Source organism: Halichoerus grypus, chromosome 10 (genome assembly GCF_964656455.1).
Source record: "Halichoerus grypus chromosome 10, mHalGry1.hap1.1, whole genome shotgun sequence".
Taxonomy (NCBI): Eukaryota; Metazoa; Chordata; class Mammalia; order Carnivora; family Phocidae; genus Halichoerus; species Halichoerus grypus.
In genome coordinates this window covers 71,646,271-71,668,076 of record NC_135721.1, presented here as the reverse complement: position 1 = coordinate 71,668,076, position 21,806 = coordinate 71,646,271, and the positions used below count along the sequence as shown (strand labels likewise).

At 40.1% G+C, this 21,806-nt stretch overlaps 2 protein-coding genes across 9 annotated transcripts in view; one reads left to right on the top strand and one right to left on the bottom strand.

Moving 5' to 3' along the window:
* Positions 1-5,630, bottom strand: part of PIGF (phosphatidylinositol glycan anchor biosynthesis class F) — a 109,443-nt gene extending 103,813 nt beyond the window's left edge. The window contains exon 1 of the mRNA XM_078056611.1: positions 5,498-5,630. The gene's annotated coding sequence lies outside the window, so the exon portion shown is untranslated. The remainder of the gene's footprint in view (positions 1-5,497) is intronic.
* SOCS5 (suppressor of cytokine signaling 5) overlaps positions 5,578-21,806 on the top strand; it is a 114,247-nt gene continuing 98,018 nt past the window's right edge. For 6 of the 8 annotated variants that reach the window (XR_013441833.1, XR_013441835.1, XR_013441834.1 and 3 more), the window contains exon 1: positions 5,855-6,064. The gene's annotated coding sequence lies outside the window, so the exon portion shown is untranslated. Of the gene's footprint in view, positions 5,724-5,854; positions 6,065-6,534; positions 6,923-21,806 lie in introns of those variants that run through there. The other 2 variants (XM_036121669.2, XM_036121670.2) reach the window with 2 other exon arrangements.

The following is a 21,806-nucleotide window of genomic DNA, read 5'->3' as shown; positions in this document are numbered from 1 at the left end:
GCAAGGAGTAGGTCCAGACACCATGTCCAGTGGATGGCCAGATGTTGGTTTTGCACTCAAGAAGTTCAAAATCTATCAGAAGATACAGCTTTGCAATTATAACATCTAATATCCGTATACTGCAAACTGTGTTCATGTTTATAATTACTTGTTTGATCACAAGAGTCCTATGAGGTAGGGTATTATTATAGCTATTGTTAGTACCATCTCACAGATTAAATAACTGAGGCTCAGAGAACTTATGTCATTTGCTTTGGCTAACACAGCAAGCAATGAATGAGATTTTTAAGTTAGACTCAGATCTTCTGACTCAGCTCTCCTGTTCCATTTCACCATTATGTCTATTCAGTGTGATAAATGTATGTGCAACATGGTATGGGGGTCAAGTGTAGCAGAGAGAGACTCTGTATCTGGAGAGGTCTGGGAAGGCTTCATGAAGAAAAGTCTTATAAATGGGGCTGTGAAAGGGAAGCAAGAGTTTTCAGGTGGAGTATGAGGCACATTTCAGATCGATATCTGATGAAAAGCAGAGAGGGATGAAAATGGATAGCCTGCTCTACGTGGCAGGGAGCAGAGGAGTCCAGATGGGGAGGTTGGGTCATACCATGAAAGATTTTCAGTGCCATTTTTAGGCAGTTGGGCAGTCCCTGAAAGCAAAGGATTGAAACAGTCAAATCTGGGTTTTCAAAAGAAAATTAAAGTGGCAGATTGGTGGATGAACTGGAGCATGAAGAAACAAGTTAGGAGGGGTTTTTTTGTTTTGTTTTTTTGGTGATCGTGCAAGCAAGATAAGTGTCTGAATGAGGATACTGGAAATGCAAAGGGCTGATTTAAAAATGTTCGTGTGAGTAAGACTCACTTCTGGGGAGGTGTAAGAGACGGAGAAGTAAAGATTATTTTTAAAAATTTCTAGCTTATATGACTTGGTAGATGATTATCTCAACCAAACTGAAGAATACAGAAACATGATTTCAGAAGGGAATTGGAAGTAGGGGTTTTCTTGTAGCAAAGATAAAGCACCTTCTGCTTCATCTTTCAGAAATGCTTGGTTTGAGGTGCCTGTTTGCAACATCCAGGGGGATATGTCAAGCAGGTAGCTGAAAATATGGGCCTAGACTTTGAAAGCAAGGTTGACTGGAGATCTAAATTTTGGAGTCATTAAAATACAAATTGTAGGGGCACCTGGGTGGCTCAGTCAGTTAAGCATCTGCCTTCGGCTCAGGTCATGATCCCAGGGTCCTGGGATCGAGCCCTGCATTGGGCTCCCTGCTCAGCGGAGAGTCTGCTTCTCCCTCTACCCTTCTCCCCTGCTTGTAATCTCTCTCTCTCTCTCTAATAAATAAAATCTTTAAAAAAAAAAAAAGAAAAGAAAAAATAAAATACAAATTATATTAAAATTCCTATGCAAAAGAAGCACAAAGGAACTTTTTTGAGGTGATGGAAATTTCTTTTTTTTTTTTTTTAAAGATTTTATTTATTCATTTGAGACACAGAGATACAGAGAGAGAGGAGAGCATGAGCAGTGGGAGAGGCAGAGGGAGAGGGAGAAGCAGACTCCCTGCTGAGCCAGGAGCCCGATGTGGGACTCGATCCCAGGACCCTGGGATCATGACCTGAGTCGAAGGCAGACGCTTAACCATCTGAGCCACCCAGGCGCCCCAAGGTGATGGAAATTTCTATTTCACAATTATGATAGGTTATAAGGGCATACATGTCTCCAAACAGATGAGACTATACACTTAAAATGAGTACATTTTTTTTATCTTAAATCCCTTAAAAAGCACTAAAAATAAAAGTGAACTGCCTTGTATGACACAGTAAGTTCTAAACAAATTGTCTTTAAAAATTGTTAATCAGGGGCCCCTGGGTGGCTCCATTGGTTAAGTGTCTGCCTTCGGCTCAGGTCATGATCTTGGGGTCCTGGTATTGAGCCCCGAGTCCGGCTCCCTGCTTCTCCCTCTCCCTCTGCCTCTCCCCCCACTCATGCTCTCTCTCAAATAAATAAATGAATAAAATCTTTAAAAAGTTATTAATCAATTGTTTTAGGAAAAAAAAGAGAATGGAAAATTGTTCTACACATATTAGTTAAAAACAAGTGATTGGCAGCAGAGAAAGCTGCCATGGTTTTGGCTGTTCCAGAAACCAGTGCTTGATGTGCCAGTTTATGGGCCATTGGGGAGTTCTCCATTCAAAACCATATTCCCTCCCTAAACCACCCTCCTCCATCGCCAACCCACCCTTGTACCACCTGGGGTGACTTCCCCATTTGGAGTAGCTGAGACAATAAAGGTACTTGAAGAATATAATATGACATTGCTGAACAAGAAATCTGTCCTTATTGATTGATTTTAGGCTTATGGCCAATTTGGCTTCCTCATTTGGCACCATTCTCTCAGCATCACTTCTGAATTGTCCTTTCAGTGCTCAGCTTAAAATTTACTTTGTACAAAATACCCATTTTTAATTCAGTAGAACGAGGGGAGGTCTGACACCTATACTCATCTACCAGTGTGGACACATCCACCATGAGTATACAATCACCAAATCTGTATATTTATGTTGGAATCTCAGTTTTGTTATATGCTAAGTCTTTGAGACCTTGAAGAAAATGAGGAAAATGAAATCCACTTTGCGGGGTGGTAGAAATTAGGTCAGATAGCATATGTGAAAGTGCTGAGTATGGTGTTGAGTAGGTGCTCAATAAAAGGCAGATATCTTGTCAAGCCTTACTATACTTTCTCAATTAGTTAGTCCATATCATAAATTTCTTGAAAGTAAAAATTTTCTGCTCTCTATAACCCACCCTAACTAATACATCCTCAGTAGACCTTGGGGAATGATGTTTAGGAAGCTGGCAGGTCAAGGATAAAGCTGAAAAAGATTTACACAATAAATCATAGATGAGACCATTCTGTGAGATGGGAAGAAAGGAACTTGATTCAGAGGTGGTGGCAAAGGTCCTTCTTCACATTTCCTCTTTCCATTCATTTAAATTTGTATCTTGCCAAAAAGAGGGGACAGAAGGGCTCATCTTGATGAGCAGAGCTGCAAGACTGTGTGCCAATACACCTGGTCTTGATTCATGCCAGCTGGGAGAGGAGCTTGGCTTCTCAGTGTTTTACTACTGTGGTTTCCTGGGCTGGGCAGCTGGGTGCCTAATAATGATAAAAACCATAATAATACTTCATAATTATGCACTGCCCTTTGCCAGAACTTGGATTTAATTATAATGACTATGACAGAACTGGCAACATCTCGCTCCCTGTTGGGGTGCAATACCCAAGGGCCTGGAAATACAAAGTGAAGTGGCAACTGCAACCTTTTCCTGCAGGGCCTATCCTGGCAATTTACCCAGAATGCTCTGGGTTTAAAGCTCATCATCAGAAACAAAGAGTACTTTTAAATTGCCCACATGCACTTGGCACTGTCAAGTAAAACAGTTTTATGAAGCAACTACTGCCACTCACGGGCACATCATCATGGAAGCCCAGGCCTGGAGGGTACCAAAGGAGGTGACCTCATTCATAACCCCACCCCTGCCACTACACTCTGGTAGCTAAGTTCACTGACCTTCCCACTCTGATTTGGGCTGGAGATGCTTTTGTGGCAGCCTGATTCAGGTGTCAGGGAATTCACCATTTAACACTCATTTTGTGAGCACCTATTCTGAGCCAAGGCACTGTGGAGGCACAAAGATGTATAAGGTACGATCCCTGCCCTCAAAGTAGCTTATCTTCTAGTTGAGGGATTCATATTCAGGCAGCTGTAATATAGAGGGAAGTCAAGGCAGATGAAAGGGAATGAAATTAAGACTCCAGGTGAAAGGCTCAGGGCCACTCCCTCTTCGAGAATAAAAAGAAAGGATGAGAAGATATGGGGTGAGGGTGGGGAGGATTTGAGGTGAAGAGATAGGCAACAATTTAGGTTTTTACAGGTTTCCCTGGTTGTTGTTGCTGGTGGTGGTGGTGGGTTTTTTTTAGCTTCATAGCACTTATTACCCCGAGTTATGTTGTTCGTTTATTAGTTTACTCATATACTGTTTCTCTCACCCCATTCTGGAACCTTGTCACTTTGGTTCACCACTGTATCCTGAGCTCTCAAATAATGCCTGGAACATAGTACAGTGCTCAGTGGCTTAATGAATAAGTGACCCAGGTGAGGCAGTGGATGTAGAAATGGAGAAGAAAGGGCATCTAGTAAATATAACCAACAAGACAAAGTTAGAAAGGGTAAGGCAGGAATTTACAGCAGTGAGGGAGAAGCATGGAGGTTTACACCCAGGTTCCTGGTTCTGGATTTGGGTGATTGGACGGTGACATTATCAAAGAAGATAAGGAACAGAGGAGAAAGAATAAGTTTTGTGGACTTCTGAGCGTATTTGAGTTCTGATTTGGATAGGTGATAATGAGGTTCAAGTGCAGATGTCCAAAAACACTTACATATGCAGATCTGGACCTCATTAAAGGTACACTCAGCCACCAAAGTGGTTAGATCACGTAGTGTGCGGTAGAATGACTATGTACCTACTGAAGAGAGGACTGGGGATCAGCTCTTGGGACTCTTTTAACGAGCCAACAGATAACAGATTTAGTAAGATTAACAATCTGAGTGTTTATAGTCTCAGGGAAACTGGGTGAGGGGTGCACCGGACAGGAGAAAAAGCTTAAAGAGGGATGTAGTCCATCAAGTTTACTGCAATAGAGATCAAATAAGAACTAAAAAGTGACCCTTGAACTTGGTCACATGGCTGTCACCTGTAGCCTTAAGAGGAGCACTTTCAGTGTACTAGTAGGGAGTTTAATTTAGCCTGTACTTGAAGTATGAGTTGAAATACAGATGAGCGCTAGGCGAACGGGCAAGTTGTTTTTTTTTGTTTTGTTTTGTTTTTAAGTTTGGAAGCGTTGGAATTGGAACATGATCATGGTATGTCCAACACAGAAGTGGCCAGTGAATGACGACACAGTTTCTAAAACGCCAGATGTAAAGAGTCCTGCTGGCGTCACAATGCCTCAACTATGCTTTTACCCTTTCAGCCATTTCTAGGGCGGGGGCCCTTCCACATAAAGTGCAGGCAAAAAGTGGAGGACAACCACCCCTCCATCAGATCTGTGAGTCACGTTTGTGACAGCAGGGAGTAGCGATGGGACTACTTGAATTAAATGAAGTGCCCAGTTTCCCGTGCATCTTGGAATTTAGTGACTGGGTGGTTCCATGCTGGAGGGAGCTAGGGAGACTCATTCACATTTTCCGACCCGGCACTCACACCCTCCATTCATCATTTTTCCTTTCCTTTTCCCTAACAGAGTTGAAACCAGGGACAAAGCTTTCTTCCTTCTCCCACCTCAGGTTGACCTTCCACCCCCAAGCCCACCGCCGGCCCTTCTCCGACCACGTGACCCCCCCTCAGCCCCCGTGACTCGCCGCCTCCGACCCCTCCCCTCCGGCTACAGCCCGCTTTACCCCGCCCCTCCATCCCACGTGACAGCCTCTTTCCTACCTGACTGGCTCCTCCCTTTCCCCCGGGCCGGACCCGGCCGCCGTCTCAGCTGCCCGACTCCAAAATGGCAGCCGCGCACAGCGCGCACCCGAGCGGCCGGACCTCCCTGACTCCCGGGCCAGCCCCCTGTCGCTCCCTGTCTCCCTCCTTCGGCCTTCACCTACACGCCTCCGGATTGGCCGCTAGGAATCCCGCCCCTCCAGAGCCCCTCCTGCTATTGGTCACGGTAGGCTGCCCTTCAGAGAGGCGTGCCCCCGCCGCCCCCCGCCCCGGGAGGTATTTTCCATTCTGGTGGGGGTTGGGGGGAGGGGAGGGGGGGAGGGGAAAGGGTGAAGGGGGGAGGCGGCCGGGGAAGGGGGTGGGGGCCTGGCGGGGGCATCCGGCAGAGCTGGGGTCCCCGGGCTCCGTCCAGAGGAAACGGGACTGCGCTCGATCGGGCAGTCGGAGGGGACGGGACGGGACTGGCGGGCAAGCGGGAGGACTCGCCCTCTCGGTGACTGCGACGTCCGGGCCCGTCCGCCTGGCCGCAGGTGCCCGTGGATGAGGCCGCCCCGCGCGCCCCGACCGGTGAGTGTCCTCGCGGCCCGCGCCCGGCCCGGCCAGCGCCCGTTCCCGGGCCCCCGCGCCGCCGTTAGCGGCCGCCTGCCGGGCCTCCAGTGTCCGCGCCCGGCGCAGTCCGCCTCCAGCCGGCGCCTCCACACCCGGGGCAGAGGCAGCGCCGGCCCTCGGGCCGGGAGGAGACGGCGGGCGGGGGACGGCGAGTCCGGGCCGCGAGCCCAGGATAGACCGCGCTGCGCGTAGTGGGGGCTTGCGCTTAGTAGGCTCTCGATGCATTTCTGAGGAATTATTTTTCTGATTGGAGGGAGGTGGAGCGCCTAAGGGGAAGGGGGTCGCCCGGAGCCGGTAGGAGGGCGTTCGTGATAGGGGTCGGAGGGAGGCCACCGGAGACTGTGGGGGGCAGTTAACGCGCGCTGCGGGGAAGGGGCCAACCGGCCAAGTCACGTGGGCTCTGAGGCTCCGTTCCGGGGGTCTTCAAGGTCGACGAGAAGCGGTCCACTGGGAGATGAGAGAACTGGGGAGCTTGGATGGGGAAGTGACCGGAGCACCTCCGGGGGTTTAACCCGAGGTGGAAAGGGATGCGCAGGCGGCCGCTGGAAGACCCTTCTGCAACTACTTGGACTCCTGCGATTCTTTGGTGCTGGGCTTTGGGCGTTCAAGTAGCCGAAGCGAACTGACTTTCTGGAGAGGGAGTTGCATTTAAAAAAGGATGCTAAGAAGCAGTTTAAGTACACATGTCGGTTTGGTTCCGAACTTTGAAAGGCTGGGGGATTGGATTCACGAGGTGATTTTTGACATTTTGTTTTGGCATTCCAACCAAGAGGAGGCTTGCTGCTGGAACTTGTCAGTTCTCCTTTATTTTAAAATGTATGTACATGTTTGATGGTGTTTTACCAGTTACTAGTTTTGCTGGAAATGCTCATAACTGTACCTTTAAATTCTTGTAGCCGCCTCTACATCTGCTGAATATCCTTTCTTCAGGTCTCTCAGTCTATAGCTGTGGCTTACTTCTTCCTGACTTAACACTTAGAGTGGACTGACTGTGCTATTAGAATTTGCTACTTACTTTTAGTCTACAAGATTATTAAGTAATTCGCATGCTTTCTTTCCCTTGCTTTTAATTGTTTCTTTACAAGGTCAACTTTAAGTATTGTACTGGGAAGATGCTGGTAAGGTAGCAGCTCTATCTAGAAAGCAAGACTAAAATCAGGTTGAGCTTTCTAACAGTTGAATTATTAATGTCAGATGCTTAGTTTAATTTCAATAATCTTGTATTTGCATAACACTCTTGACACTGGGTTAGGAACACAGAAAATGCATACCAGGGTCAGGCGGTGGCAGTCCACAGATTCTACCTCTAGCACCCCTTTGAGGTTCTTCATGGCACTGAGAAGAGGAAGCTAAGAATTACACAGCTAGATCTTTTCCTCTTTTAAATATTTTCTTAATCATATGTATATTATCTTACTAATTCCTCACAATTTAAAAAAGGAAGGCCTCTTTTAGGGAGTACTTAAAACATACTTGAGAAAATTTGTAGATATGTTGCATTGTAATGTAATTCATCAGAGAAAAATGTTCTGCAAAAAAGTACTAATATTTTAATTTGGCACCTTTTTAGTTTTTCAATAACTGATGGATAATTACATTTTTTTCTCCCTATTGTCCTGGAATTTTACTATTTGTCCTTAGGGAGAATGTACTGGCACACAAAACGGTAACCTAAATATTGAAACCTAACACCTTTTAGCATTATAACTTCTACATTATTCACCTTGAGACTCATCTATGGTAAACTCGTGGTCCTGAAGGCTTTCCCTTATCACCTTAGTTAAGAATGGGCAGTTTCCTCCTTTTGTAGAACCAAGGAAAAATAATGTTTAATGCCTGCAAATTGATGATAATAACTAAATAGAATGAGAATGGGAAGCTTGGAAAAAAGATGTATGTACAAGAGTCACATTTGTTTTAGAGCTGGGAGAGTAGGCCATGGAGATGATTATTTTGCAGATCAGGAAACCAATGCCCAGAGCAGTGGAAGGGACTAAATTGCTAGTTAGTGACAGAGCCAGGATCGGTGGGCAGGTCTCTGGACTCTAGTCCAGGGTTTTTCTACATTATCACATTCACATTGTTTATTACCAAAGAGTTGCAGTGCCATCTATAAATGGTTTTTGGATTATTTGTGATGTTGTTCACTTCTAAGGATGGGGAAGTTTGAGTTGACTACATTTATACATGAAATGATGTAAAACTGGATGAGCTTTTATTGAAAAGTTTTAAACAATATGCTTCATTGTTAGTGGAAGTGCTGATATTTCTCTCTCATTGGGAAGAGACAAACTGTCATGTCATCTAGATTAAAATATTAGATGAGCTTAGGGCAGGCTACTGTTCTGTCATTTTTATGCTAAAAATTAATTGCTTACAAGATCTTCAGAATCCAAAGGCTCCTGTACTTTCAAAGTAAATTATATGAAAATTATTATTCTCAGTAAGTGTGGGAGTTTTGTTATGTTAAAATGGGTTTTAGTACCTTTAAAAATAAGAGCAATAGTAGAATTACATGATAATTATGAAAACATAATTTCTATCATAGTTGTAATAGAGACCAACTGACTTTATATCTCAGCCACTTAATAAGATTATGATGTCTGGCAAGTGATTTAACCACTGTGTACTTTAGGTTTCCTCATCTGTAGAGTGAGGGTAATAAAAGTACCTACCTCATAGGAGAGTGGTGAGGATTCAAAGTGTTTCTTTCCTTAGCACACAGTAAGGGTGCAACAGATATTGGACACTATTCTTTATGGCTTGTTAGGTGTATACAGACACTTGTGTGCCCATTTGTTTCTTTGCTATTAATGAAGTCACTTTGAGGCTACAAAAAATTCCTAGATAAATACATGATCACATAATAGCCTGTCTTACCAGGCTCTTAGTGCAGATGATGCCCTCATGTTTGTTTGTTTTTTGTTTTCTCCTTCCTCGGCTCATCTTGGACCTTTAATTAGGTATGCATATCAAGTTAGAGCAAGTGAGTCTATTTTTCTCAATGTCATCTGGAGACCCTTGTTGCAATGACATTATTCTAGAATCAAAATGCCAGTAATTGATTTGCAGGTATCCTAGTGAAAATGCAGTGAGTTCCAAAGGCTTACTGGGTAAGCTTAGGTGAGGAAATCAGGAATTTATAAGATCTATTATTCATTACAATCCCTTTCTGTCAATGAAGCCATGAGAAAATCCTTGAACCTTGTTTTCTATTAAGTGAATGTTTTGATGACTTCATTCATTATACTGTTAGGTTTTAGTGATAAAATTTGTGTAATTCCAATTTTGTAACATTCTGTTCTTTTTACTTTGCTGTAACCCAGGTCTAATTAGTGTTACGCACATGTGGTTTAGCAAATGTTTTTTAAATGACCGTGGTGGACTTTTCCTACATATTCTTTGGTTCTGCCTTATCAGGTTCTTCTATTGCTCTTATAACAGCTCTTCGGCTTGTAGTCCCCTTAACTTTGGTTCTCATGCACCTTTACCTACTGTCACAAACGTTTACCTACTGTCACAACATGTAACTTCTTACTGTCATACATGAGCATACTTTTTTATGCCTCTTTTTAAACATTAATTTCAATTATTTAAAAAATGTATTATCACATATTTTTAATTGCCCTTATTTTTAGAGTTTCATTGAATTGAGTCCATTTTACAGGTTAGAGATTAAAATCAGAAACAAGAGTAGCTCAAAAGCATTTTTATTATGTTATTAGTAGATTCGTGCTATTTTGTTTCAGATCTCAGGCAGGCATTCTTTTGGTAGGTACTTCAGGTGATAAATACATGGATCATCCCTTTAATCTGAAGTAAGCATTACATGGAGCTATCAGAAGCTTTCAGGATCATATTTTTCTTCCACTGATACAGAATTTTAATGTTTGAGAGTGACCAACTCCTATTCTTCTTTTGATTAACTATATTATAAGGATTATGAAATTATTACAATTTATTGGACATTTTTGGAATCATGAAATGCCTTTAGGAATTTTGTAGAACTTAGACATGCAGATCTTTTCTTTCAATCAATTACATAATCTAATTATGTGAATAAAATATTTAAGTATGGTTTCAAGAGGCATTAGAAATACCATGTTATAATAAAATATAACCAGTTATTACTCAATTATTCATTAAGTTGCAATTTTTTTATATGTTTAAAAATAATTATGGTGTTGTGAATTGCCAGTTATTCATATTTAAAATTCATGGATACAAGGACTGAGTAGGTATGGACCATGCAAACTACTTTCTTAGCTTCAATGTAGATGTTAGAGAATGACTGAAGGAAAATATGAATCATTTTCCTTGCTCGATAAATTATTTTTCTGAGTTAGCCAACTGTCTTACTTTTTAGTGGGTAATGGAGAGAGGGCTTTTGAATCTGGTAATCTTGACTGGTAACTGGCTGGACTGTTGATTCATGTTAATGTTGGGTAAATTTACATCTGAGTAGTTTAACTGAGAATTAGTTACCTGTCTTTATTGTACATGTAGGTGAAAAATCCTAAGGAATGATTTGAGAGACCATAATCATAATGACACTTATTGCCAAGTACAGTAGAGTAGAATAAGTTTTTCTCTAAAAAAGTCCATAAGCCTTTTGCTCATGTGATGTTAAACACCAAAATTAAATTTAACTTTGCTTTGATGAGATGTCATACAATAATCTTTTATCAAAGCTAATAATAAGCAGTGAGGAAGGTAATTTTGAAAAAAAAAGATTTTGAAATAGGCTTATTGCTCTGGGATTATCTTCAAATTACGACTTCCTTATTTTATTTGAAGACTCCTATAATAGGAATAATATCCAGTCTTCTATTCTGGGCAAGATTCTTCAGTTAGAGGTGGTAATCAAGTATTGATACACTGTATTTCAAGTAATTAAAAAGGACAGAAGCTTACTTAAATAATGTATATGTACTTAAAATGGAACATGAAAGGTAGAATGATGAAACAGGAATGATTTGGGAACTGAACTACAAGCCTTCATATATAGTGGGTAGTCAGATAAAGGGGAGTGAAGAATTGGAGGTTGGAAAAAGAGAAATGTGGAGGAAAACCAGGATTTTATAAGAGTTTAGCCCTAACGTAGACCCTGGGTTCTGCAGATTAGTTTCTTTGTATAAGGAAAATAGGTGAAATATTCCAAAGCTGAAGAATAAACTTAATATTAAATAAAATATATTGGAAGAAGTCCAGGTATTTTTTTTAGGGGTTAAAATATGCACATAGCTAAAGGGGAGCTTATTTATTTATTTTTTTTAAGAGTTTATTTATTTATTTATGTATTTGTGTATTTATTTATTTGACAGAGAGAGAGAGACAGCGAGAGCGGGAACACAAGCAGGGGGAGTGGGAGAGGGAGAAGCAGGCTTCCCCGCTGAGCAGGGAGCCCGATGCGGGGCTCGATCCCAAGACCCTGGGATCATGACCTGAACCAAAGGCAGATGCTTAACGACTGAGCCACCCAGGCGCCCCCAAAGGAGAGCTTATTTATCTAATTATTTAGTCTTTGACTTTGGTTATTTTATCTTATTTTATTTTTTTTAAAAGATTTTATTTATTTATCTGAGAGAAAGAATGGGAGACAGAGAGCATGAGAGGGGGAGGATCAGAGGGAGAAGCAGACTCCCCGCTGAGCAGGGAGCCCGATGTGGGACTCGATCCCAGGACTCTAGGATCATGACCTGAGCCGAAGGCAGTTGCTTAACCAACTGAGCCACCCAGGCGCCCCTGACTTTGGTTATTAACATGAGACAATAGTCCAGCCTCATTACCCTTCAGGTGATCAGTGCTGGGACCAATTTTATTTAACATTTGTTTTCTTTTTTATAAATGATTTATTTTTTTAAAGATTTTATTTATTTATTTGACACAGAGAGAGAGAGATAGCAAGAGCAGGAACACAAGCAGGGGGAGTGGGAGAGGGAGAAGAAGGCTTCCCGCTGAGCAGGGAGCCCGATGTGGGGCTCGATCCCAGGACTCTGGGATCATGACCTGAGCTGAAAAAATAAATAAATAAATAAGCTCCCCTTTAGCTATGTGCATATTTTAACCCCTAAAAAAAATACCTGGACTTCTTCCAATATATTTTATTTAATGTTAAGTTTATTCTTCAGCTTTGGAATATTTCACCTATTTTTCTTATACACCCAGGCGCCCCTTTATAAATGATTTAAAAGACAGACTGGCAGTGAAAGTTGCCAGATTTGCAGCTGACTCTGTGTGCTGTTCCAGGTAGTTGACAGCCAGGCCAACAAGGAGAAGCTACAGGAACATCCTTTGATGAGTTTCTGTGCAGATACTCCAAATTATATTTACAGGACCTGAGTTGTGACCCAGGAAGGGGATCCAGAAGTCATGGAGATAGCTTCTTTGAGGGCATTTATTGTAGTTGTTGCTGGGCCACAAAGTCCTGGAATGTGTTGAGAGTTGTTGGGCATAGTTCTGAAGACAAAAATGATGTATATGAAAATAATTATTAAAGAGATTACCTTTTTTTTTGACTGTTTATTATGTTCCAGGCTAAGTGATTTGCAGTCATTTTTTTTCATTGAATTCTCTGAACAATTCTGAAAGGTAAATGACATTGTCCAATTTTCTCAAAAAAGGAAATTTGGCTCAGGGAGGTTAAGTGACTTTCCCAAGTTACCCAATATGTGATGGAGTCAGGACCAAGGCCCTCATCTTTTGATTGTTAATCCTAAATGTTTCCCAAGATATTAACAGACATCTTTTAAAACTTAAAATAGTTTAATTTAGGGTTTATGAAATGCTGTTTTTCTCCTTTGCTGTGGCAGCTTTGGATGTCATTACCAGGAGAGATCATATCTATATATTTTGAGAGGATTTGGAGACATTCCTTAAATTCCTGATTTTTAAAGAAAGGTAAGGGATTTTTTGGTGTACAGTTTTACCCTAGAGATTGGAAAATAACACAGGCCATCCATAAAATGTTTCTCCTCTTCACTATGAAATGTTGAATCATTAATGCGCATTAATAAGGTAACATTAGTTAATAAGGAAAACCTTATTTGGTAGAAAAGACACCAGAATTAAGAGTCCAGATAGCTGGATTCTTCCAGTGGTATGAAATAAGTGGTGTGAAAAACATTAGGATAGCATTGAAATAGGTGTAATATGCTTGCTCTGGGAATAGGGGAAGGCCTGAGATGTGTCTTGAGAGATGAGCAGGTGAAGAGGGATTGTGGAGTTCTAGGCAGAGGGAATAGCAGTATGTTAGATGAATAATAACTTTTTAAAACTGCAGTTTCCTCAGATGAGTTAAAATATAAGAAAGTATCTTAAATTTTACTTGGGTGAGCAGCATCTGCTGTATATTGTTAACCTTAGAAATAAAACTGTCAGCTATTTTACCAGCAACATTGGGTTTACCTGGAAATAGCAGAGAATTGCAATCCCGAATAAGCAAGCTATGGCAAAACCACAAGCAAGTCTAGAGAACAAAGGAGAGGACCTCTCTTTCACAGAGGAAAGGGAGAAAGTGGGAGGGCTGTTATAAACAAAAAGTTCATTGGATTAAACTAGCAGTTGGGGGGCGCCTGGGTGGCTCAGTCATTAAGCATCTGCCTTTGGCTCAGGTCATCATCCCAGGGTCCTGGGATCGAGCCCCGCATCAGGCTCGCTTCTTAGCGGGAAGCCTGCTTCTCCCTCTCCCACTCCCCCTGCTTGTGTTCCCTCTCTTGCTGTGTCTCTCTCTGTCAAATAAATAAAATCTTAAAAAAACAAAACAACAACAAAAAAAAAAACATTGGCTGAGTTGTGACAGTCTCTCACTGGCTAGGCTGTTGCCCCTCCTGCTGGGATAGTAAAGTAGTAGCTAAAGGAGTACTAACTTGCAAGGTACCTCTCTTCCTGTTGGGTCTGCAATTGACAAAAGTGATAGAAGTGATAGGGCGTGAGAGCTCCCCCTGCTGGCCTCCTGGCTCCATTCTAAATGAGGTTTCCTTGTTTCCTTTTAATTTTCACAGTATAAACTGCCCCCCCCCACACCCTTGATATTTGTTGATTTTGGAATCCCAAAAAATGAGGTTGCAAGAATCACGTAAGTATATGTGAAAGTACTTCATAAGATTTTAGGTGCTCTACCAGGAAGTGATAGAGGAATACTGATGTTCTTGTAAAGGGTGGACAAAGAGGGTGTTAGAAGACTTAGGTAGTAGCAGGGGAAGGAAAGTACAAGAGGAGAAACAGCAGAAATGGGAAAGGGAGGTGTTAAAGATGAAGGAAAAGGATAGATGTGAAGAAATTTGAATTATAGTTCTCTTTGTGCCTGTCAATCAAAAGGAGGGTAGTTAAGTCTGTAACTGAAGACTTCTAACATTAATTTACGGTAAGGAAGAAGCTCAGCAAGCAGTTGAAATATTTTACTCACTTTTCCATTTAGTCTATGCTGACCATGTTAATAAGAATATGACAATAAGCTAACAGAGTTGGCTATATCTTCTGATGGTTCACTCATCACTTCTGTACAGGTTTAGCTAATGGCTTTAAATAGTATAAGGGTGATCATAAAAATAAAGCAAGCTGGACTGAGTTTCTATTTGTCCTAGATTATTAAAAATGAAAGGGTATATTGTGTTTAAGGAGAAAGGTGAAGTTTGATCTGTCAAAATGAGTACAAAAGAAAATTAGGAAATCAGACTAGAATCAAGGTAGAATGGGAACAAGTTGTTAATGGTCTCATATGCCATACAAGGAGTTTGGGTTTTTATTTTGTTTTGTAGGTGGGGAAGTGACACAGTTTGTTGTTGTAGAAAACTGGTTATAGCAGTAATAAAGAGAATAGTCTGGAGGAATAGAGATTGGAGATATTTATTCACCAAGTAATACGTATGGCAGAGTAAGTGAATGAGGCATTCTCTCTGGCCTCCGATAGGATAGATCACAGGCAGGGATGCCATTTAAGGTCTGCCCTAGTTCAGGAAAGAGATTTTGGTGGTCTGAATTAAGGAATTTGTAGTGGGGATAGAAACAAGAGCACTGATATCACAGATAAATAGAGTTTAAACCCTCTGGACTTGGTTAGTGTTTGGAGGTGATAGAGAGAGGCTGAGGATGTCTAAGGTTCCTGACTTGGCAGTTGAATAATATGTGCAAGTTTGAGAGAGGGGGAATACTGGATTTGTTTCCAGGTAAGTAGTTACACTTTTTAGGTAAGTAAGAACATGACCAAAACATCAGCTGTAAATATGGGTCTAGCTCAGAAGTGTGGCCAGGTTTATAGATAGGATTTGAAAGGCAAAAGTTTATAGAGTTGAAACTTGTGAAATTAAGTGGGTAATGACCATAATTCCTAAATAATAATGTATGCAGAACAAAAAGTAACTGCCAATACTGGCACTTAGTTCAAGAGTGTAGACATTTTTTTAATATTTGCCTTTTGCCCCCCTCAACTCAACCTCCCCACCACCACCACCACCACCTAACCTTACAAAGAGTATGTAGAAACATTTGCTGCCAGAAATGTTTTAGTGTCCTTGGAACAGTGTACCATAGTACATTCATAACAAATGCACTTTCTTATTCCTCACTGAAACTCTCTTTGGAATCTTGTTTGTTTCCTTGGGCTGGTGAGGTAGTCTGAATAGATACTGAAGCCTGAAGGGTTTTTTCACCTTCTTGAAAATCTAGTCCAGAGCAGTCCTAATCAACCATCTCTGCCTCTCTTTCTCTCCTACCCTTTAGCATTATAGAGCTTAAGGCTCTGGCAAATAGAATGCATTCCAAGACAGAATATCTCAAGGGAAAGAACCTTGAAGAGAACTGTAATCTTTTCAGTTCGCTTCCAAAGGTTCTACTCTCTAAGCCAGGGGATGGAGTTGGTGAGTCATGAAGAGGAGGTGTCCAAACTCAGTAAAATAAATAGCCTGTCTATTAGCAAGATCTTCAAGTGCTGAGGGAATTTGGAAAAAATCTGAGGTGGTTTAGCACTTAGTGGAAAAGATGAGTTTTTGGTTCAATTTTAAAGGAGGTAGAAAGTCAAGGCTGTGCAGCAAACAGTAAGAATACCACTATTAAGAGGTCGAGAAAACTGTACTAAGGAAGTAGAACATTAAGAAAAAAAGAAAAGGAACTGGTCAACAGGATTCCTTATCTCAAATGCATAGTTTAAGTTGGAATTAATGAGAAATTAGAGTAGTTAGAGGATCAAAGACTAAAATTTGGAACTGGAAGTCCATGAAGGACATAAGTAGAAATTTGAACACAAACAGAGGACTATAGTAACCATAATTGAAATAGCAATTAAGCATCTATGAAAAATGACAACTGTTATATACAGTTTATGATGTATGTGGCACTGATTAATTTATGAACTACCTAAATCTCTTATATTTTCCCTTTTTGTTATTATGTGTGTGCTTCTTGTAATAACAGTGGTTCTCAGACTTGCCGGGGCATAAAATTTATATGAAGCTCTTGTTTAAAATACAGATTCATCCATGTTACATGTAATAGTAGTTAGTTCCTTTTAGTTGCTGAGTAGCATTCCGTTGTATGGATATACTATAATTTAACTATTATTACTGTAGGAAAGGGTTGTTTCTGGTCTTCAGCTGCTAGGACTAATGCTCCTATGTACAAGGCTTTTGTGACATGAATATTCCTTACTTGTGGGTGACTGCCTAGAAGTCGAATTGCTGGGTTATAGGATGGGTGTACGTTTAACATTATGAGAAACTGACAGAACAGTTTACAAGGTGGGTTTACCATTTTATACTCCCACTAACAATGTCCCCTCTTCATTTCTTTTATGAAAGAGTTTGGGTACAATTGATGTTCTTCCTTAAATGTTTGATAGAATTCACCAATGAAGCTATCTGAGCCTGAAGAGTTGTGTGTCTTGTTTTTTGTGGAAAGGTTCTTAATTAAGGATTCAATTTTTAAATGAATAGATGTAAGACTATTCTATTTCTTTTTATTCCTGTTTTGGTAATTTGTGTCTTGAGGCATTTGTCCATTTCACCTTTCCTCTCATGATTAGTCCAGTTAGGGCTTATCAATTTTATCAGTCCTTTCAAAAATCAACTTTTGGTTTTGTTGATTTTCTCTGTGGTTTATCTGTTTTCTAGTTCATGAGTTGAGCTTTCATTAATTCCTTACCTCCGCCTTACTTTGTTATACTTTTTCTAGCTTTTAAGGTGAAAGTTTAGATCATTGAATTAATACTTTATTTAAAAAGTTATCAACTTTTAAAGTCATAAATTTTCGTTATCATTTCATTCAAAATATTTTCTTTTTTCACTTGTAATTTTTTTCTTTGACCTATGGATTGTTCTGAAGTGTTGTCAAATAATTTCCAGGGGGTGCCTGGGTGGCTCAGATGGTTGAGCGTCTGCCTTCGGCTCAGATCATGATCCCAGGGTCCCGGAATCGAGCCCCACATGGGGTTCAGTGGGAAGCCTGCTTCTCCCTCTACCTCTGCCTCTCCCCCTGCTCATGCTCTTTCTCTCTCTCTGTATCTCTGTGTCTCAAATGAATAAATAAAATCTTTAAAAAAAATTTATTAAAAAAAATAATTTCCAAATATTTGGGATTTTCCAGGTATTTTGTTACTGTGTTTTCATTTAATGCCATTTTGGTCAGAGAACATATTCTTAATAATTTCAGTTCATTTAAACCTTTTGATTGGTTTATGTCCCAACATACGGTATATCTTGGTTAATGTTCAATGTGTACTTGAGAAGACTGTATTTTCTCTTACTGGGTGCTGTGTTCCGTAAATGTCAGTTAGGTTGGCCTTTGTATATCTTCTTATATTTTTACCAATTTGCTATTTACTTGTTCTACTGTGAAAAGAGTTGAAGTTTTCACCTACAAGTTTAGATTTATCTGTTTCTCCTTTCAGTTCCTTCAGATTTGTTTCATGTTCTAAGCATTGTTACATGTGTTACAGCACATTTAGGATTAAGTCTTGTTGATGAATTGACCGCTCTGTCGTCATGAAATACCTTTTTTATTGCTGGTAATTTCTCTTGTTCTGAAGTCTCTGTGTCTGATACTAAAATTTCTTTTGATTAATATTTGCATGCTGTATCTTTTTCCATCCACTTACTTTTAACCTCTATGTCATTTATATTTAATCTTTTTTTTTTTTTTTTTGTATACAGCATGTAGTTGGGTCTTGCTTTTTTATCCAGTCTACATCTTTATAAATTTGGTATGTTTAGACTTGAGTTGGCAAAATTATGGCTGGCAGACCAAATCTGGCCTGCCACCTGTTTATGTGAATGTTTTATTGGGACACAGTCATGCCCATTCATTTACATACTATCTATGGCTGCTTTTATGCTATGATGTCAAGGTTTAGTAGTTGAGATAGAGACCATATAGTCCTTAAAGCCCAAAACATTTTCTGGTTCTTTACAGAAAAAGTTTGCCAACCACTAGTGTAGACCATTTACATTTAATACAGTTATTGATATGGTTGGATTAAAATGTACTGTCTTATCATTTGTTTACTGTTTTTTCTTTTTTCGTTGGTTTTCTATCTGCGCTTGGATGGGTTATTTTTAATAACAGTCTGCCCTCAAATAATATACCACTTCATGTGTAATGCAAAAATCTTACATAATGATATACTCCCAATTCCTCTCATCTTCTGGGCATTTTTTTTTTGTCATATATTTTGATTTTATGTGGGCTTTAAACCCCATTGCTAGTTTTTGCTTTTGTTAGGCACTTACTTTTTAGAGCAATTAAAAATGAGAAAAATGGGGACACCTGGGTGGCTCAGTCAGTTAAGCTCCTGCCTTTGGCTCAGGTCATAATCCTAGGGTCCTGGGATAGAGCCGCAAGTTGGACTCCCTGCTCAGCGGGGAGTCTGCTTCTCCCTCTCCCTCTGCCCGCAGCGCCCCCCCCCCCAGCTCGTGCGCCCCCTCTCTCTCTCTCTCTCTCTCTCAAATAAATCTTTTTTTTTTTTTTTTTAATTTTATTTAGTTATTTGAGACAGAATGAGAGAGAGAGAGCACATGAGAGGGGTGAGGGTCATAGGGAGAAGCAGGCTCCCTGCTGAGCAGGGAGCCCGTCAAATAAATAAAATCTTTTAAAAAATGAGAAAAATGTCTTTAATATTTACCTTCATTTTAACCATTTCTTTAGATATTTATTTCTTTGTGTAGATCCAAGTTTGTGTCAGGTATCCTATTCCTTTTGTTTGAAAATTTCCTTTTACATTTCTTATAATGCAGCCTCCCCCACCCCCTTATTTTGCTTTCAATTTTTAAAGCTATTGTTAGTGGATGTAGAATCCTAGGTTTTCAGGGTTTTTTTCCCTCCTTTTAGCACTTTAAAGGTATTTCTTTTTCTTTTTTCTTTTTTTTTTTTCTATTTTAGTTGCATAACTTCTGACAGGAATTCTGTGGTGATTTTTATATTTGTTTTCCTATATGTAATATGCCTTTACCCTTTGGTTGCTCCTAAGATTTTTCTCTCTCTGACTGGATTTCAACAACTTTGATATGATACTCCTTGGTGTGGTTTCATTTGTGTTTATCCTTAGGGCTTATTGAGCTTCTTAGATCTGTGGGTGTATTGTTTTCATCATATTTGTAAAATTTTTAGCCATCTCTCTTCAAAATTTTAAATTCCCAAGTGTTTCTTTTCTCCTCAGACTTTAGTCCTACATGTGTTTTTTGGCAGGTCACTGAAGCTCTGTCCATTTTTCTTCCGGTCCTTTTTTCTTTTCCTTCAGTTTGAAAAGTTTCTGTTGCCCTGTCTTCAAGTACACTGATTTTTTTTTAAGTATCCTTTGTCTGATATGCTATTATTTCTATCCAGTTAATTATTTATATCAGATATACTTTTTTATCGTTCTAGAATTACCACTGTTTTTCTAAAAAATAATTTCCATTTCTCTGTTGAAATTTTTAATCTTTTCTTATGTTCATGTTTTTCATTAAGCCTTTAAATTTTTTTCTAAATACTGTTTTAAAGTCCTTATATTAAAAGTTCTCAGGGCACCTGGGTGGCTCAGTCGGTTAGGTTAGACATCCAACTCTTGATTTTGGCTCAGGTCATGGTCTCTGGGTCATGGGATCGAGCCCCTCATTGGGCTCCGCACTCAATAAAGGGTCTGCTTGAGATTCTCTCTCTCTCTGTCCCTCCCCCCACTCACACACACACATTCTCCCCCCACCCCTCAAATAAATCTTTAAAAAAATAAAAAGTAAAGCCTTTATATTAAAAGTTCTCCTAATCCCTACCACTTCTAGATCCTGATTATAAGTTACCATTTCTTATTTTTTCCTATGTCTGGTAATTTTTTATGGAGTTATGTTGAGTGTCTTGATTTTTTTTTTTTCTTTCTTGAGTATTGAGTTTTGTTCTGGCAGGCAGTTAATTTATTTGTGGATCAGCTTGATCTTTTGAGTTTTGTTTTCAGGGTTTTTTTGGGTTTGGGTTTTGGCAGTTCTAGAATAGCTTTCAGTGTAGGTCTAGTTTGGGCCCATTACTGAGGCATGCCCCTTCTTGTGTCTCCCTTGATTGCATCATGTCTTTATCAAGGTTTATTCACCTTGGGTTGGCGGAAGCTGAATGATCCTGGCCCTATGTGAACTTTGGGAGTTGTTTGGGTTAGAGCTCCCCAGCATTTGTTATTTTTTTGGAAGTTGTTCTCTGTCTAGCCTCATAGATTTTCATACAACACATATGCAGATTGATATTTAGCCAGAAATTCAAGGATACCCTTTTTGCGGGTTTTTGGAGCATTTATATTTAGTTTCTTCCTTTGTGGTAATATGCCTACTTGGGTTCCCCTTGCATGTGCTGTAGTCCACACAGAAAGCTGGGACAGTCTTTGGGCTCACCTCGTTTTCTTCCCTTCTTTCAAGGATCATGTTTCCATATGCCCTGTTGTCTACTATCTGGAAACAGTTGTTTCATATTTTGACTAGTTTTCTACTTGTTTATGACAGGAGGACAATTCTGGAGCTTGTTTTATTTATATTTATGCTGGATATAGAATTTAAGTTGATAGCATTTTTTCCCCCTTGCAGCACTTTAAAGTCATCATTTGAATATCTTCTAGCTTAAATTTTTCTGATAAGAAGTTAGTGATTATTTTTACCATTGTTCTTTTGGTGTAATATGTCTTTTTTTGCTCTTCTGGCTGCTTTAAAGATTCTCTCTTTTTCTCTTTATCTTTGGCTTTCAGCATTTTATTTATTCCAGGACTAGCTTAGCCCTGATACAGAGGTAGGGCCTTTCTGGGGTGTCTATCAAATGCATGTGATAGTCAATGAGATGTCTCTACTCCGCCAGGAATTTGAATGTCTCCCAGACCTTTGCAAGCTCAAATAGTTGTTCACCTCACACTCTCTAGTTGTTTTTCCCCCAGATTTTATTCTTTGGTCTCATGGAGTCTTGCCTTGAGCATGTGCAGGTTAGTCTCCAGGCAAAGAATTAGGAGATCTCTCTACAGATTTCTGAAACTTTTTCTCTCCACAACTCCCTTCTTTCTTGTATTCTGCACCTTAAATTCCAGTGACTTCATTAGCTTCAAACTTCAAGTTCTGTTTCCTCAACTCAGTGAGATCTCTGTGCTCTTTTTAGGTTTCCCTTCCTTGTGGCATAAGCAGAAAGTCAAGGCATTCAAGAATCTTTGTTTCTCTTCGCTCAGGAATCACAGACCTGCACTGCCCATTTAATAACCTTAGTTTTTAAATGA